The sequence below is a fragment of the Schistocerca piceifrons genome, chromosome X, assembly GCF_021461385.2.
Source record: "Schistocerca piceifrons isolate TAMUIC-IGC-003096 chromosome X, iqSchPice1.1, whole genome shotgun sequence".
Taxonomy (NCBI): domain Eukaryota; kingdom Metazoa; phylum Arthropoda; class Insecta; order Orthoptera; family Acrididae; genus Schistocerca; species Schistocerca piceifrons.
This window is the reverse complement of record NC_060149.1, coordinates 680,773,272-680,790,845: the sequence shown is the minus strand read 5'-3', so window position 1 is coordinate 680,790,845 and position 17,574 is coordinate 680,773,272.

The following is a 17,574-nucleotide window of genomic DNA, read 5'->3' as shown; positions in this document are numbered from 1 at the left end:
AAAGGATGTGGGTTTTAAGGGAGAGGGTAAGGAGTCATTCCAATCCCGGGAGCGGAAAGACTTACCTTAAGGGGGAAAAAGGACAGGTATACACTCGCACACACACACATATCCATCCGCACATACACAGTCCAAGCAGACAATTGTAAACGCAAAGAGTTCGGGCAGAGATGTCAGTCGAGGTGGAAGTACAGAGGCAAAGATGTTGTTGAAAGACAGGTGAAGTATGAGCGGCAGCAACTAGAAATTAGCGAAGGTTGAGGCCTGGTGGATAACGAGAAGAGAGGATATACTGAAGGGCAAGTTCCCATCTCCGGAGTTCTGACAGGTTGGTGTTAGTGGGAAGTATCCAGATAACCCGGACGGTGTAACACTGTGCCAAGATGTGCTGGCCATGCACCAAGGCATGTTTAGCCACAGGGTGATCCTCATTACCAACAAACACTGTCTGCCTGGGTCCATTCATGCGAATGGACAATTTATTGCTGGTCATTCCCACATAGAAAGCTTCACAGTGTAGGCAGGTCAGTTGGTAAACCACATGGGTGCTTTCACACGTGGCTCTGCCTTTGATCGTGTACACCTTCCGGGTTACAGGACTGGAGTAGGTGGTGGTGGGAGGGTGCACGGGACAGGTTTTACACCGGGGGCAGTTACAAGGGTATATATATTGCTGTCTTTGAGTATATTACCAAAATCTCCTGTTGGGATAAAGGGGGGGCGCTGCCAAATGAAGAATCGTGGGAAGCAGTCTGAGGGTGTGTTTTTACTCCTTGATAGCACCCAATATAATTAGACATAGGGCAGTCACAGACACTGTTACTTTGGGCTATGAAATATTGCCCTGTACTCTGTTGACATGCCACCCAGTGGCGTTTCCCATTTCCTTGGATGAAGAAACCATTGCGTGGCAGGCAGGAATTTCCAGAATAACAATCAGGTGAAACTTCCTGGCAGATTAAAACTGTGTGCCGGACTGAGAATCGAACTCGGGACCTTTGCCTTTCGCAGGCAAGTGCTCTACCAACTGAGCTACCCAAGCACGACTCACACCCCATCCTCACAGCTTTACTTCTGGTAGAGCACTTGCCCGCAATAGGTTAAGGTGCCGAGTTCGAGTCTCGATCCGGCACAAAATATAACAGTTAATAATTAGCCTAATTGTCACCATAATCTATGTGCCATCTCAGGCAATCTTTGACAGTACCTGTAGAAACAATTTTCTAACAGGTTTTTGGAGTATTCCTGAACGAATGTGTTTTTCTCTTTGATCACTTGCAGTCTGTTGTAATATTTAATTCCATTGTATAGCAACTCACGTTGTATTTTTGCTTTGTTTTTCCTAATGAGGAATAAGTAGTATCTGGATTTGTTTCTATGTTTATCCTTTAGTGTCTCTGGGAAGCATCCTGTCATGAAAGACTCATTTATGTTGTGCACTTAAGAGTTTTTGATACTGACTATACAGTCCTTCAGTATGCACACAGGCACTTCATCATTTTTTAGACTGTGCTTAAAACTGCATAGTTCTACTGTAGTGTTGGGTGACAACATGATTGTATTTGGTATAAAGCTGAGTGTCTGCACAGGCTGTGTTTGGTCAAAAGTCTATTGTAGCTTGGTACATATTTTTCTGAAGTATTGAAGTGCGATGTGTGCTCATTTCTTGGGATCATATATTGAGGTACCATGATACTTAAATGGTATGTTTCTTCTGTTATCTTCTATTTGTCTCCTTTCTGGTGATTTCCAGATTGCATTGATTTTGTTTTCTGCCTTTCCTATAAATTTATCTACTTGCAGGAAAACTTTTCTATTAATAATACTTTTCTGTGCAACTTTTTGTATGAGTGGTGTTGGTTGCAAAATGCAGCATCATTTTAGTTGTTTTTTATGCTGCTAAGATGCTTCAGAATTACAAATTTCATTATCTCGTTAGTTACACTGTTATTTTTGTTTGTGTTTTAATAGCTGTTAGTACTCTAGGAAAAACTTCTTCTAAACTGAATTTAAATATTGATAGGAACTTTGAAAATTTCCCATTTCATGCTAATCTCTATGTACAAGTGCTTCCAAGTTTAATTGCTCATATTTGTGACAGATCTGAGTCTTTTTGGCTTAGAGAAGACCCTTATGTATGTGAATATTTTAGTTTTCTTTTCTACAACTATGTTTAATTTTAAGATCTTGTGCAAATAATTTGAAAGTCCAAAGTTATCTACAATATCATCAAAACCTCATTTCACTGCATCATTTACTTGGTGTTCAGTGATTGATGCAGAATGCTTGGTCATGGTTGTGGCAGTGTTAATCAGTGGTAACAGTCTATAGTTGTACATCATGCTAACTTCACCATGAGATTTTGTCCTGTTTACAAGGAAAGTACAAACAAGAGTGAGGCAGTCACCTTTCTAAATGATGAAACATGTTTAGTATATTTGTAAGTAGCTTAGATGTACCAAAAATTTATGGATGGCTATAAATATCCAAATTGCTGACATTAGTTCACAGAAATATTTTTGGAAATCACATAAAAAAGCAAAGGTAATATCAGTGTTCTATGATTCTCTAATTTAATAGAAAATACATAAACCTTCAAAAATTATTTCATGCTCTCTTTTAGGTCTCACAGAGGTTTGAGACATAACTTACTATTCTCACGTTTCTTTATTGGCATATTCAATCACTGGTTGCAGCAGTGTGTCCAAGTAGGTGGACAAGTCTGCTGGATCAACTGCTACTGCCAATGTCAATGGAGCATCTACAACAGTGTTTAGTCCCATAAGTAAGAATTAGCTTGTGACCAGGTGGTAGTGATAACAAACTGCCACAATTTCTGCTCCAGCACAGGACAATGTCATTGAACAACAGAGGCTATGTAATGATTTATGTAACATTCAAGGTTTACTTGTCACACTTTTCAGATCCTGAACTTCAGCACAATTATAATCGTTACAACATAATTTGTTTCCTAATGAACATAAATTGTATGGCCTTTCTCATATCTGCTACTGTCAGCTGGCTCCACGCAAGGTAACAGTTCACTGTGATGAGTGCAGAATGCATGAAATGTAGTGAAAGCCTGGTAGAGTCACCTCTTTCCTAGAGGCTGTTTCCTGACTAATGTGTAACACACACTGACATTTTCTTTGTTTCTCACCTGAATTACAATATCTCTTGCAGTGTCCTGAGCCACCATTAGTTTGCAGTCTTTGCTAGTTTTAATATAACTGATTCAGTGAATATGAAAATGTATTATGCCCCATGACCTAAATTTGACAAGAAGTACACAAAACTTACTGTACCTCAAAAGACTGATATCTGGACATTTATATGCTTAGTATTTTGTAGGTAGATTGCTTTGGTACCTAAACAATAAGTATGTTTCAATAGTATATGCAAAAAGCATCTACTTATGGTGCTGACAGAGAAGTGAAACAGCCTACCAGACGAGCTCCTTACCAACCTTGTGGCTAGCACAGGCGTACGATGCAGAGCATACACTGCTGTCCATGGTGATCACACACCCACTGAAGGACCATGTCCTGTCTTTTGTAGTGTGACTTCAGTCTAATTATTAACTTTGAATAAAAGTGATATTTCTGTTCATCTCAGTGTGCATTTCTTTATTTTACCTTCTGTACTATTAGGTTGGTGCATAAGTTTGCAGTGCTTTTGTTTTGCATTGTGTTATACAGGTTTCTATGGTTTTATTTGCTGATTGTCATTTTTTATTTGTTTTTGTATGTCCATTCTTTTGACTGGAGGTCTTGGGGACCATGGCCGTTCACTATTGCAAGAACATGAAATACCTACAGCTATACTTATGATCTTATTTATTGTGTAGCTACCGGTTTCGGAGACACTTCAACGCGCCATCTTCAGGCCTGTATGCATAAACAGCAATGATAGCATTATCAACTTATCAATCATGCAACACAAAGACAGATTAAAAAGGAATGGGAATCAAGGACAAGACTCTACAAGTGAATTTATAGTAAACATTCGATAGAATGAACAGATACATCCATTGTCACAAATCTAAAGTATACCATAACGAGTTTCCACTCTATACATTGTACCATTGTATTACTTATTAACAACTTCACTACATAACTATTCCATGATTTTTACTGGCCAGTCAGACTGAAAGACAAAATAACTGCAGAAGATGATAAATGCATGAAGGAGACAATGCCACAGAAACAAGCAAAACAAAGAAACATGACCTATGTGCCATGTCAAAGTTTTAAATGCTCAGCTGTAAAATGTATGACTACAACCACAGAAACAACTAAAATGTGAAGAAATATCATCCATGTGTTGTGTCAAAGTATAAAATGCTGAGATGTACATGGCTGTGGGGCATACCTATATCATATACATAAAATCAATATCCAAGACGTGTCAGAGGACCAAATATAGGACCCACCTCAGATCATAACATATGTAGAACATTTAAGAAAAAAAACCTACAAGAAACTGTTCATGATGAACAACATTCATGTCCAAATGCTTCCATATGAGTATATCATGTGTTAACATGAAACAATCACACACAAGGTCTGTAATTAGCCCACAAGGATGCAGTGCACCATAAAAGATGGCTCAACAATAAATATTTATGAAATATCAGAAAAGCTTTCTTACTAGCAAACCACTTAAGAAAGTACTCATATGTATTAAATATAAGTGAACACAAAGAAATAAAATGAAATCTAAAATAACATATATGTAGTTATGAATAAATGTACTGTAACCAGTACACACCTAGGTCTTTTGATGATATTAAAAACAAAAGCCATTACATCCATGCAGTTAAAATTTCAAAGGAAAATACCAGCCATACATATCATGTAAAAGACAAGCGAGTGAGGATATATGTCTATTAAATGTAAGACTGCGAATGCATGGCAATACATACACTATTATAACAAAAACACTGGTAACGCCACAAGTCATATCTAGCAGAACTTAAGCTAGGGTAATGTAAATCCAGATAAAATTGAAGACAGGTACATAACCACTAAGTGTGTCACATATGACTAAAAAAACAGAAGGAGACATTCAAAGTTATTTAGTTATAACTCTTGGGCTAACATACACAGTTCGACCACCAAGCATCTAATTAGAGGCCAATCGAAGCAATGTTCACATCAACTAGCTTCCTGACCAGCAACCCACTCAAAAAATAGTAATATGTGTTAGACACAAGTGAACGCACCAAAAGCACAAAGAAATTTAATTTTCATATACTTATGAGTAAATGCACTGTAAACAGTACATATCTTGGTCTTTGAACCATATCGAAACTAAAAACCATTACATCCATGCAATCAAGTTTCAGAAGACCCATACTGGCCATACATATCGTCCAACAGACAAACCAAATTATCACTTGACAGTGAGGAGGCCCCACACATTCCAATAATTAAATCGTAGGTAAATCCTTTACTTGTGTTTGATGTAGGACTATGAAAATATCACAGCTCTCTGCAAATTGAAAATACATCCACTATTACAACAAAAACACTGGCAATGCCACAAGTCCTGTCCAGCAGAACCTGAGTGATGGTAAATGCACACTTTTTATTTGTAGTCCACTGTTGCTATTTGGGTCTACATATTGTCATTTTGTCATTTGGAGACAGTGAGTTAAGCTGTGGATGCTAGGAAATGGAGTGTCAAGTGGAGAAATCTGAACATTTCTGACAAGTTCTTCTGTTCGAGTTCAATGGAAGAGTGACAGCAGCAGAGGCAGCCAGAAACATTTTCTCCGTATGTGGGGATAATGATTTTCTCATTTTAAGAAGGACTGTTTTGACAATAGTGACTCTCCACGTTCAGAAGGACCTCCAGAGTTTGATGAAGGTCGTTTAAACACGTTAATTCACAATAATCCACGTCATTGTACTCGAGAACTGGAAAATGTGATGAAATGCAATCATTTCACAATCTTGCAACACTTACATGCAATGAGGAAGGTTCAAGAATTGGGTATACGAATGCCACATGCTCTATGCCAAAATCACAAAAATCAGTGGTTGACCTTATTTGCATCTTTGCTTGTTTGTCATAAATTGACTCATGAGCAAGTTTAATTCCTTAGTACCATGGGTAGTGACAATCATTATGAGGGTCAAGCCACTGACACCCATCTCATTTCATAATTTTAATCTATCTTGTTACATGTTCTTTATTTCATGAGTTGCATGTCCTCGAAGAAGAAATGGATGAGCCATAGAACAGGCAATCTAGAAAGACAGCTGAAAGTGGATTGCATGTACCTAGGGATGTAATTGTTATTATCATGATTAATGTTAATGATTGCAAGGATTAAGCCAGTGACAACCATCTCATTTAATAATTTGAATCTAACTATCAAGTTACATGTTTCCTTATTTCAAGTGTAGCATGTCTCACAATGAGAACTGGATGAGCCACAAAACAGGTAGCCTGGAAATCCATTAACTGGTGGGATGCATGTACCTAGGAACCTGTTTGTTAGTATCGCGGGTAATATTACTCTACCTATCTAATTACATGTTTCTTTATTTACTGAGCTGCATGTCCCAGCAGAAGATATGGATGAACCACAGAATAGGTAAGGTAAGACATTTGCTTGTAGTATGGATGTACCTTGGGATCTGTTCGTTAGTATCACGGGTAATGATAATGACTAGAGGACCAAGCTACTGACACCCATTTCATTTCATAATTTAAATACGTCTAGTTACATGTTTTTGTTTATTTGAAGCATTGCGTGTCTCTGAAGAATAAATGGATTTGACATAGAACAGGCAGTCAAGAAAGCCATTTTCTGGTGAAATGCATGTACCTTGTGATTGATTTGTAAGTATCATGGGTAATGACAGTGACTGAGAGGAGCAACCAATAACACTCATTTCACTTCATAGTTTTAATCTAACTATCTAGTTACATGTTCCCTTATTTAATGCACTGAATGTATCTGAAGAAGAAAAGGATAGGCCACAGAACAGGCAGTCTGGAAGGCCGCTTTCAGGTGGCAGACATATACCTAGGAATAGGGTGTCTTCCAAAGGGAAGTTTACCGAAGTAGTTGATATGTGGTACCAGCTCTAGCCAAGATAATGATCTTATCTGAATGTCTGTGATACGGCTTCAAAAGTAACGTTAAGTAACACACTTGAGGTACTCATATTCATGGTCACTCCCCCCCATGGAATTACCGGAAATAGTGGGAGATACATTCAAGTTCACCTAGGGTAACCCTCACTGTACCCTCATACCTAGGGCAATTGTACGTGGTATATTCAAGGTCAAAACTTAGCTCGATACTGGTCACATGGTCGTCACACATTTGTTTGAGTAAAAATTGGTGAGAAACCCCTATCTTTCTCAGCCAAATGTGGATGCCGTAAAATGGCAGGAAACTCTTGCCTTCCCCTTACCCAACAGGAATCAAGCTCACCCTCCCATCCTCATCCTTTGTAACTAGTTCAACTGCGTAGGTGCAATCTTTCGAGTTTTGTGGAACATAGGGAGGGCTTCAGGTTTGTTTGAGGTAGGGTGCTGGGTATTTGTTGTAAATAATTATAAATTAAATATATTATTATTAGAATTTTATGAGTTTCTTCAGTTTAGATCATGTATCCATAGGCAGAAGACCTGGGAGTGGTCATTTGTTCTAAATAATAACAAATTTCTTTTATTGTTATTCGAAATACCTTATGTGAATACGCCATTCGAAGTATGAGCTCTGTAGGGAGAGAAGTAGTGCGTGGGTAACTGTTATAAATAACAAATTAATTTTATTATTATTATTCCAACTACCCAAATTTCGTCATTCAAGGCGCCAGCAGAATTCAGCCACCACCTCCACGCAGAATAAGATGTGTAAGTAATTTCATAATTCATTGCTATTTTGAGATAATTTGTTGCCAATTTTTTCGAAACACGGATCTCTCTGTCTTAGATGCGATGTTAACAAATTACGGCAGCGCATAGGTTAACAACAAAAACGCTCTTCTGAAGTCTTCAAATGTTAAACAACTACCACAACGCGATATATAAACAAATATTCTCCTGCTAAGTCCTCCCTACATTACTAGTGTGAGAATGACATCACACAGTTGGCCTACATATTAAAACGAATGTGTTCTCTTGTTGATAGAAATAATGACGTCACGGCATGTTCCGGTAAATGTTAACAAAATGCATGACGCAAGACACTAGTGTGTGATGTCATAGCAAAATTCTGTACGCACTACCGTTTTACAGATTTCCAAGCTCATCGCCCTAAGAGACACATAAATACGGTATGCATAAGAATTAGCACAGTGCTACACATACGCACAGGAGCTGCCAGAGATAGCTTTCCATGCTACTAGCCTGTTTGACAACAGAAAAGGCACTGCTACTAAATCAGGGATCAGGCATCGCCAGCGGAAATCTGTGGACAGCTTTTCAGATAAGAGTTGCTAACAGTTTAAGCGGCTGGCACTCCCCTCCCCTCATCCCTTCCTCTCTGGACCAACAGGGTACAATCTCTCCCTCCTCCCCGAAGCACACCACTTTTAATACTACAGCTTATGTGGGTGCGACGTTATTTTTGGTCTGCTAGAGCTCCTAGGCGGAATAAAAAGACAAGTAATTACAATTATTGTGCCACAAAAATGTGTTTCAACAAATAAACTTTCGATACGTATCAAATCAATTTCATTCTTATAAATAACAATAATAATAATTATTATTATTATTATTAATGCTTGATGACGTAGCATGTGTTAAAAACGGCAAATACTATAATTTGACGTTGTCACAATGTTTTCTGTACACACTTCAAACGCTCCAAAACACATTTGAGAAACTTGAATGTTTAATATATTACGTAATGCAGTATTTAATAACAAATACTCATTTACTAAATACCGAGCTTACATTATCTCTGTACTGTGTCGTAGTCCTAAAAAACACAATAGCATAATTCATACATTATGCAAACACGTATCGCTATTTAAATAGTTTTGAAAAATTATCTCCCACTTTTTTTCAAGAAAATGCCTGTAAATAGTTGGTTGAACGAGAAACACACTCTGCAGTAAATAAAACAAATGTTATTCACGAAACCCCCGTACTACTACGACAATCTCGCCCCATTAGCTGCTGCTGTTTCGTGCACTGCCCCGTGCTCTCTGTCACAGTGACACACGTGTGTTTTAGAATTACGAGGGCAGTTCAATAAGTAATGCAACACTTTTTTTTTTCGGCCAATTTTGGTTGAAAAAACCGGAAATTTCTTGTGGAATATTTTCAAACATTCACGCTTCGTCTCGTATAGTTTCATTGACTTCCGACAGGTGGCAGCGCTGTACGGAGCTGTTAAAATGGCGTCTGTAACGGATGTGCGTTGCAAACAACGGGCAGTGATCGAGTTTCTTTTGGCGGAAAACCAGGGCATCTCAGATATTCATAGGCGCTTGCAGAATGTCTACGATGATCTGGCAGTGGACAAAAGCACAGTGAGTCGTTGGGCAAAGCGTGTGTCATCATCGCCGCAAGGTCAAGCAAGACTGTCTGATCTCCTGCGTGCAGGCCGGCCGTGCACAGCTGTGACTCCTGCAATGGCGGAGCGTACGAACACACTCGTTCGAGATGATCGACGGATCACCATCAAACAACTCAGTGCTCAACTTGACATCTCTGTTGGTAGTGCTGTCACAATTGTTCACCAGTTGGGATATTCAAAGGTTTGTTCCCGCTGGGTCCCTCGTTGTCTAACCGAACACCATAAAGAGCAAAGGAGAACCATCTGTGCGGAATTGCTTGCTCGTCATGTGGCTGAGGGTGACAATTTCTTGTCAAAGATTGTTACAGGCGATGAAACATGGGTTCATCACTTCGAACCTGAAACAAAACGGCAATCAATGGAGTGGCGCCACACCCACTCCCCTACCAAGAAAAAGTTTAAAGCCATACCCTCAGCCGGGAAAGTCATGGTTACAGTCTTCTGGGACGCTGAAGGGGTTATTCTGTTCGATGTCCTTCCCCATGGTCAAACGATCAACTCTGAAGTGTATTGTGCTGCTCTTCAAAAATTGAAGAAACGACTTCAGCGTGTTCGTAGGCACAAAAATCTGAACGAACTTCTCCTTCTTCATGACAATGCAAGACCTCACACAAGTCTTTGCACCTGAGAGGAGCTCACAAAACTTCAGTGGACTGTTCTTCCTCATGCACCCTACAGCCCCGAACTCGCACCATCGGATTTCCATATGTTTGGCCCAATGAAGGACGCAATCCGTGGGAGGCACTACGCGGATGACGAAGAAGTTATTGATGCAGTACGACGTTGGCTCCGACATCGACCAATGGAATGGTACCGTGCAGGCATACAGGCCCTCATTTCAAGGTGGCGTAAGGCCGTAGCATTGAATGGAGATCACGTTGAAAAATAGTGTTGTGTAGCTAAAAGATTGGGGAATAACCTGGTGTATTTCAATGCTGAATAAAACAACCCCTGTTTCAGAAAAAAAAATGTGTTGCATTACTTATTGAACTGCCCTCGTACACAAATACCTTCGGCTGCTGACGGGCGTTGATGTACCGGTATATCAACGGGGACAGGTGAAAATGTGTGCCCCGACCGGGACTCGAAACCGGGATATCCTTCTTACATGGCAGACGCTCTATCCATTTTTCTTTTTTTTTTTTTTTTGGAATATCATTTTGCATTTTGTTCGTTACATTTCGTTGCAATTGATCGTGGCGGACGTCCCCTGACGCCCGTTGAAGTTCGTTATTGATCCACTTACTCCGCTTGTTTTCTTACAGAGGGCAGCTCACCCTCTGACAGAACACGCTGAACTACCGTGACGGCTGTCCATCTGAGACACCGAGGGCACAGAAGATAATGCCACTACAAGGACTATCTCGCGCACGCCTCCCGCGAGACCCTCATTCCCACCTTGTATGTCCCACACACTACAGTCGTAGTGTCCCACCCCAACACACTCATTATTCGTGGAAGACATTCTTACCAAGTCCGGCAAGAGCTCGGGGAATATGTGGGAATATGTGTGCATCCGCACAGAAGAAGCTCATGGCCGGTATTGCCAGAACGATATTGATATGGTGTCTGTTCTTTCGGAAGCAGTGCCCTCGGTGGCTCAGATGGATAGAGCGTCTCCCATGTAAGCAGGAGATCCGTGGTTCGAGCCCCGGTCGGGCACACATTTTCACCTGTCCCCGATTATATATACCAACGCCCGTTAGCAGCTGAAGGTATTTATAAAATTCTAATTTCGTTCTAGACGGCTGCAGGTCATCAATGGTACCTGTTCTTCCGGACATGTGCGAACGAACAGATACTATATCCATAACGTGTGTATGTTCATCACAGAGGTTGGGTAGCGGTGGCGGTGAGAGAAAGAGAGAGAGAGAGAGAGAGAGAGAGAGAGAGAGAGAGAGAGAGAGAAGAGAACCGCCGTTGCCTCAACGCATATACGCAGTGGTCGCCTGATGCAGAATCACTGCAGCCGCTACAGCAAACGGCCCAGTATTCTTTTTTCCGTGAGCTGCTGGATTTGCCTATACAGTCTTATTATCAGGAATACGTAGATGTCCTGTGTTTAAAAGATGCGATATTTAGTAACAAATACATACTACATGTCCTCCGCCGCGCGGTCTACGCCGCCTTGCCACGGTTCGTTCGGCTCTCCCCGTCGTCGAAGTTCGAGTCCTCCCTCGGGCATGGGTGTGCGTGTTGTCCTTAGCGTAAGTTAGTTTAAGTTGGATTAGGCAGTGTGTAAGCCTGGGGACCGATGACCTCAGCGGTTTGGTCCCATAGGAACTTACCACAAATTTCCAAATTTTCCATGTACTCGATAGAATAAAATAAGAGTCAGGTTCAGTGCCTGGCGCTAGCGAGAGGAGAAGTCTGTATATAAGATATACCCTTTATATTTTTTGTTCTCTTGTTAGGTGGCAAATGTAGCTGTGCGTTTGGAAGGGTTCGTTATCCTCGCAGGTTATAGCATCCTCTTACACCTCGAACTCTGCTGCATAATTTTTTTAGGGAACGTACGTCTAAGAGAGATAGTGCAATAATTGAATACCTGCCGGAAAAAACGTTGTAACCCTCACTTTTCTAAGAAACCGGTTTGTCACGTATAAACATTGTATGTGCCAAGAGTAAGGCGTGTATGAAGTTATGTTGGCAAAAATGTACATTAAGCGCCATTTTTCGTTTGTTTCCTATTTGTCGTGAGGCGCTCAGATGCAGAAACGTTGTAAACATGGAGCAGGAACCTTGTGTGAAGTTAAGTCAGAGCATGTGCGAAGATATAAATAGGGGCCGGAAACGGAAAATTAAGTATAGTGAATGGAAGAGGAATGTGAAGAAACACAAACGGAATTCGGGGCAACCATATTTGGCCCACAATAGCAAACCAGTACCTGGGAAAATCCCTGCTGAACAGGTGGGTGCATAAACGTTGTATGCCAATCTAACACAATATTTCTGTGAAATAGGAGATTCCCTACGTTATTCGCAAACATATTGTAATGCACTGTCATAGCCTTTACCTTTGACGTTAATGTGGTTAACTATACTTATCATTACGTCGTGCTCCCTTTATAGAGTGCTACCTCCAAATGTAGATACCAGTGTAAAACACTAAAAATGGAGGACAACAGAGAGCTGTTTCAAGAATTCTACGCCTTAGACCATAATGCACAAACCAGACATTTGGCTTCGTCGTGCATTGAAATAGTAGACATCAAGCGTAGGGAGACTGAGGAGACCATTTCGCGCAGACACTGCACATTCAAGTGCTTTTCAAGAAGAGGAGCAGAAAAAATTCAGGTATGTCAAAAAACGTTGTGCACGGTATATAGCATTACAGCTAGACGTGTACAAATGCTTCAAGGGAAGATGAAATGTGGCTTGCCGTTAGAAGACAGAAGGGGTAAGCATGTGAATCGTCCAAATAAGCTACAGGACAGCTTGAAGGACGTGATAGGAAACCATATTGAGAAGCTACCAAAACAAGAAAGCTGAAGACATAAGAATGAAAATCTCTGCCTGAGTTCCGATTTGAATATTTCTAAACTTTGCCGGCTCTTTAAAGAAGATAATCTGACAGTACAGTGCAGTGGAAGAGTTTACAGAGATATTTACAGGGAACAATATAATTTTCGCTTTGGATTACCAGGCTGTTCCTGCAGTTAGTTAACAGTATAAATGAAACAGAGAGAAAGAAAATCGACGAAGAAAGCAAACTGAACCATTTACATGCGGAAGCAGCATATTCAATGCTGGAGAAGGATACAGCAAAAGCTAATGCAAAAGAAACCTATGTTGTGATATGCACAGACCTCCAACAGTTGCTGCATTGTCCTACCCTTACCCATTCTGCGGTTTTCTATCAACGTCAGCTGCCAACCTTCAATCAGGCAATACATAACGGTGGTAACAATAATGTGTGTATGGCCTGAAACTGTTGCTAAGCGGGGATCCGCGGAAATTACTTCGTGCCTTCTGAAGTGCGTAACATCTACATTTTCAATACTAAACCCGTGTGAAGAAAGAGCTTTAGTGGTGTGGTCAGTTCGATGTACAGGACAGAACAATAACTGGAAAACTATTGTTTTGTATCAATATCTTCTGAACATGAAGTAGTACACCTCTGTGGAGCAAAAGTTTCTTATCACAGGACACAGCTTTTTGCCTTGTGACAGGGATTTCGCATTAATTGAGAGAAATAAGAAGAACTACTCTGTATGAACCATTTGAATGGGTTCACGTAATAGCTATTGCGCGACCAAACAACTCGTTTCTGGTTTATTACAGGGAACAGGACGATTTCATTGATTTAAGCGGTATTGAAAAGCACGTCCGCAAAGATCCAAAATGCAAAATAACGGATTATGTTTGGATGAAGATATCTTCAGACTCCCCAACAGTACTTCAGTGCCGCAAGAGCCATAACTACTTGCAGCCTTGGTACTCAGCAAACTTAGCAAAAGGTCCAGGGTTAAAAATAGTATTACAGTTCCGCCGGTTGTGTTTAGCTTGAACGACCTACCTAGACTTTATGGTGAGCCATTGCCTGTCTCTGCGGAAAAGAAAGCCAATCTGCTAGACATGTGTAGATACATTCCTGAAAAATACAGAGTTCCATGAGAACCTAAAATAAAGTAAAGTGATGGTGTCGTGGTCGGTCACGCAAAACGTACGTTTGCAACAATACGTCTTGTGTGCCGTGAATAATCGTGTTGCACAGTGGGAACTATTAATAATGTTTCGTTTAAACTGCGTGTGCAGTATCGATTCTGTTTTGTAATATTCTTATGAAATGAAAATGTGAACGTTAATCACTGCAAACCCTTCTTTTGTAACAATGTTACCACCATCAGTCAAACACCTAGAAGTTCCGACATTGTATAATGCAAACTGTATTTACACCTAATCAGAATAAAACCAGTAAACAGTATTAGAGGTTAAATAATGTCAGTGGTATAAACGCTGTAACCCACAAAAGTGTGCTACTCTCGTTAGAGTTACAACGTTTTTGAATGGATGCCGAACGAGAATCTGTAATATCTTGGTTTTCAGGTCACGTACTGCCACAACTTGTACACATTAATCAGTAATGGACTCATTCCAAGTGATTTTGAATGCTATTCCTGCCGTTCGTAAACCTGTTGCATAGGTAATGGTTTTTCACGCCTCCTGTACAATTTGTATTTTGAGGTTTTCAACGATTTTGCCGGCAGGTATTCAATTGTGTAACATATATAATAATCCAACCTGCTCAGAGTCTAAGTTTGACGAGTTAACCCTGTAGCCTGAAGTATTTTTAGGTAACACTCAGTGACTAGTGCACTATCAAATAGGAAAAATTTCCCGATAGGTGGTATGTAAGTGGTAAATAATTATGGATTAGACCGATCATAGAGGGTAATCATGGGTATTTTACTTCATCATATTGATGTTAGCACAGTGCGATGAAGCTGTGAAACACTTCCTGATATATTGTTATCTTTTGTAGTCTGGAGAAGCGCCTAACACAATCCGAAAATATCACGAACCAACCAGTCATGTTAAGCTACTTTTATCTTTAGTGTCAATACATACTGTAACTTTTTCTTTTTTTTTCAGGAGCTATGACCGGTAGTGGCATCATAATGTCGCGTTGTAGTGTTAGAGATATCGCAGTATGCACGAGTCTGTAATCTTACAATTCAGTCTCCATCGCGTCTTTAAAACTTCTTGAACTTTGCTCTCCATATGGATTTTTCAACCGTAAGGTGAGAATCAGAAAACTCTTCACTTCCTCTCTTGAGATTAATTATGCGTTTGGTTGGTGAATGCTTATATGTCGCATGTACTTAGTCAAAGCACCTGAAAATCCAAACCAGTTCCCGACACGTAGTAGGCAAGTGATAAATAATTATTGATTAGGTCGATACAGGCGTGGTAAACATCGGGTGTTGCATCACTTCTAGATAGCAGTGGATACTGTTATGTGTAGAGACCGGATTATATGCATTTAAATGTTGCATGTGTATTTGCATGTTGCATATGAATTTGCATATTTGGCTCCTTTTCACCGGTTATTGCGTATTTTAACCAAAAACTAATGACGATGCATATTTTCGCTCTATGTTTGCAATATTTTAAAAATTCAGACGAGCGGTCTCTAGCTGATCCAGTTTTGATGTCTTACAGATTGACCGCGACCTAGAACTGCGTGAAATTGCTAACCGAGAGGCCACTAACTAGCGAAATCACTACAAAAGAGGAACACTAACAGGCAGACTGAGTCAAAACTCCTGCGCCCGCTCACGCCGTTACTCTACTCCCCTCCGCTGTCACACCGCACGCGTCGGCAACAATTGAACTAAACTACGCAGGCTTTTAGTCGCAGGTCCATTGCTTCAGTTTAGCTCTCTGTTTACTTGTACACAGTTGAACGTGTTTACGACGTGTACTGTGTAACGTGTTGTGCGCCATGCTGCCCGAAAAAAGAAACGTCGTTCCGTGGATAGCTGACCTCCCTGGAACATTTACATGTAACGGAATAGTTTTATATTGTCGAGTTTGCGAGAAAAACGTTTCGTCCAAAAAAAAAAAAAAAAGTTTGAAATAGACCAGCATGTCAAGACAAGTCTTCACGTCGCCGGAATGGAGAAGAGAGCACCACGACAACAACTTCTGACAACAGCAAGTTGCACTAGCAGGGATTTGTCCCGAGGTAACCAAAAACGTCGGTTTAACCTGCATCTTTGTGAAGCATTCATTGCAAGCAATATTCCTCTACACAAACTTACAAACCCTATCCTCAACGGCTTCCTGCGCAAATGTTGCTTAAATCAAAATATACCAGATGCATCAACATTGCATAAAAATTAGATACCGACAACTTACGTAAATGTTCTCGAAGAAATACGCAATGAACTCAAGGACAGCATTATCTGGATTTTAGTTGACGAAACTAAAAAGACTTGTGACCGTTACATTGCAAATTTAATTGTGATTCTTCAATTTCTCCAGGCGTATTTTATGACGAAGTAAATCTCGGGTGAACAGCCTGGTATGAGTGTGCATAGGACACAATATTTCGGCAATCGACCACGTTGCCATCATCAGGTGCGCTTATGTACTGACCGGCGGTGAGCCCTTTTTCTTCCTATTTAGCGGCCTGCAAATAACTTGAAAAAGTAAATCATTCTACGAGCGCCAGATTTTTTATGAGGGTATTAGAGAAATATTGCCATAATCTTCTGCGGCTGAAAGGATGTTTATGTTTATTTCAGATGCTGCTCCCTATATAATCAAAGCAGGAAAAGCTCTCCAAGTATTTTATCCCAATTCGATTCATCTGACATGCTTTGTTCATGGAGTATATCGCCTTGCTAGATAAGTACGTTCCACGGTTGTGAATGTAAATAAACTGATTTCATCCACAAATAAAGTGTTTCTAAAGGCTTCTGCTCGCATCAAGACCTAGAAAGCAAAACTACCAGATGTGCCTTTACCTCAAGAACCACTGGTAACTCGTTGGGGTACGTGGGTCGTGGCTGTGTTGTTTTACAGTGAACATTTCGAGGTCATTAGAGGGACAGTGAACGACTTCGATAGTGCAGTGGCTTCGGCAGTTTGCCAGTGCAAGGAAGCTTTTAATGATTCCTGTATTAAAAAAGACATTGCTGAGGTCAGTACTCATTTTTCTCATATACCTGCAAGTATTAAAAAGCTTGAAACTCAAGATTTGACGTTGAATGAATATATTCAGTTATTGAATAAAATTATTCTAGTGAACTCCTCATTGCCGGAGGTATTCCCAAGAAAAATTAAAGAAAAGTTTGAAAACATTTTAAACAATAACCAGGCTTTAATAGTTTTATTAATGGGATGGATGAACCTTTACCAGATACAACAACTGCCAACATATCACCAAAAATCAAATAGTCCCTAGTTACCTTAGTTGATGTAGAACAGTGCTTTTCTGCTTATAAAAATGTTTTGAGTTATCGAAGACACAATCTTACTATCGAACATTTGGAACAATAGTTGGTCGTTTATGT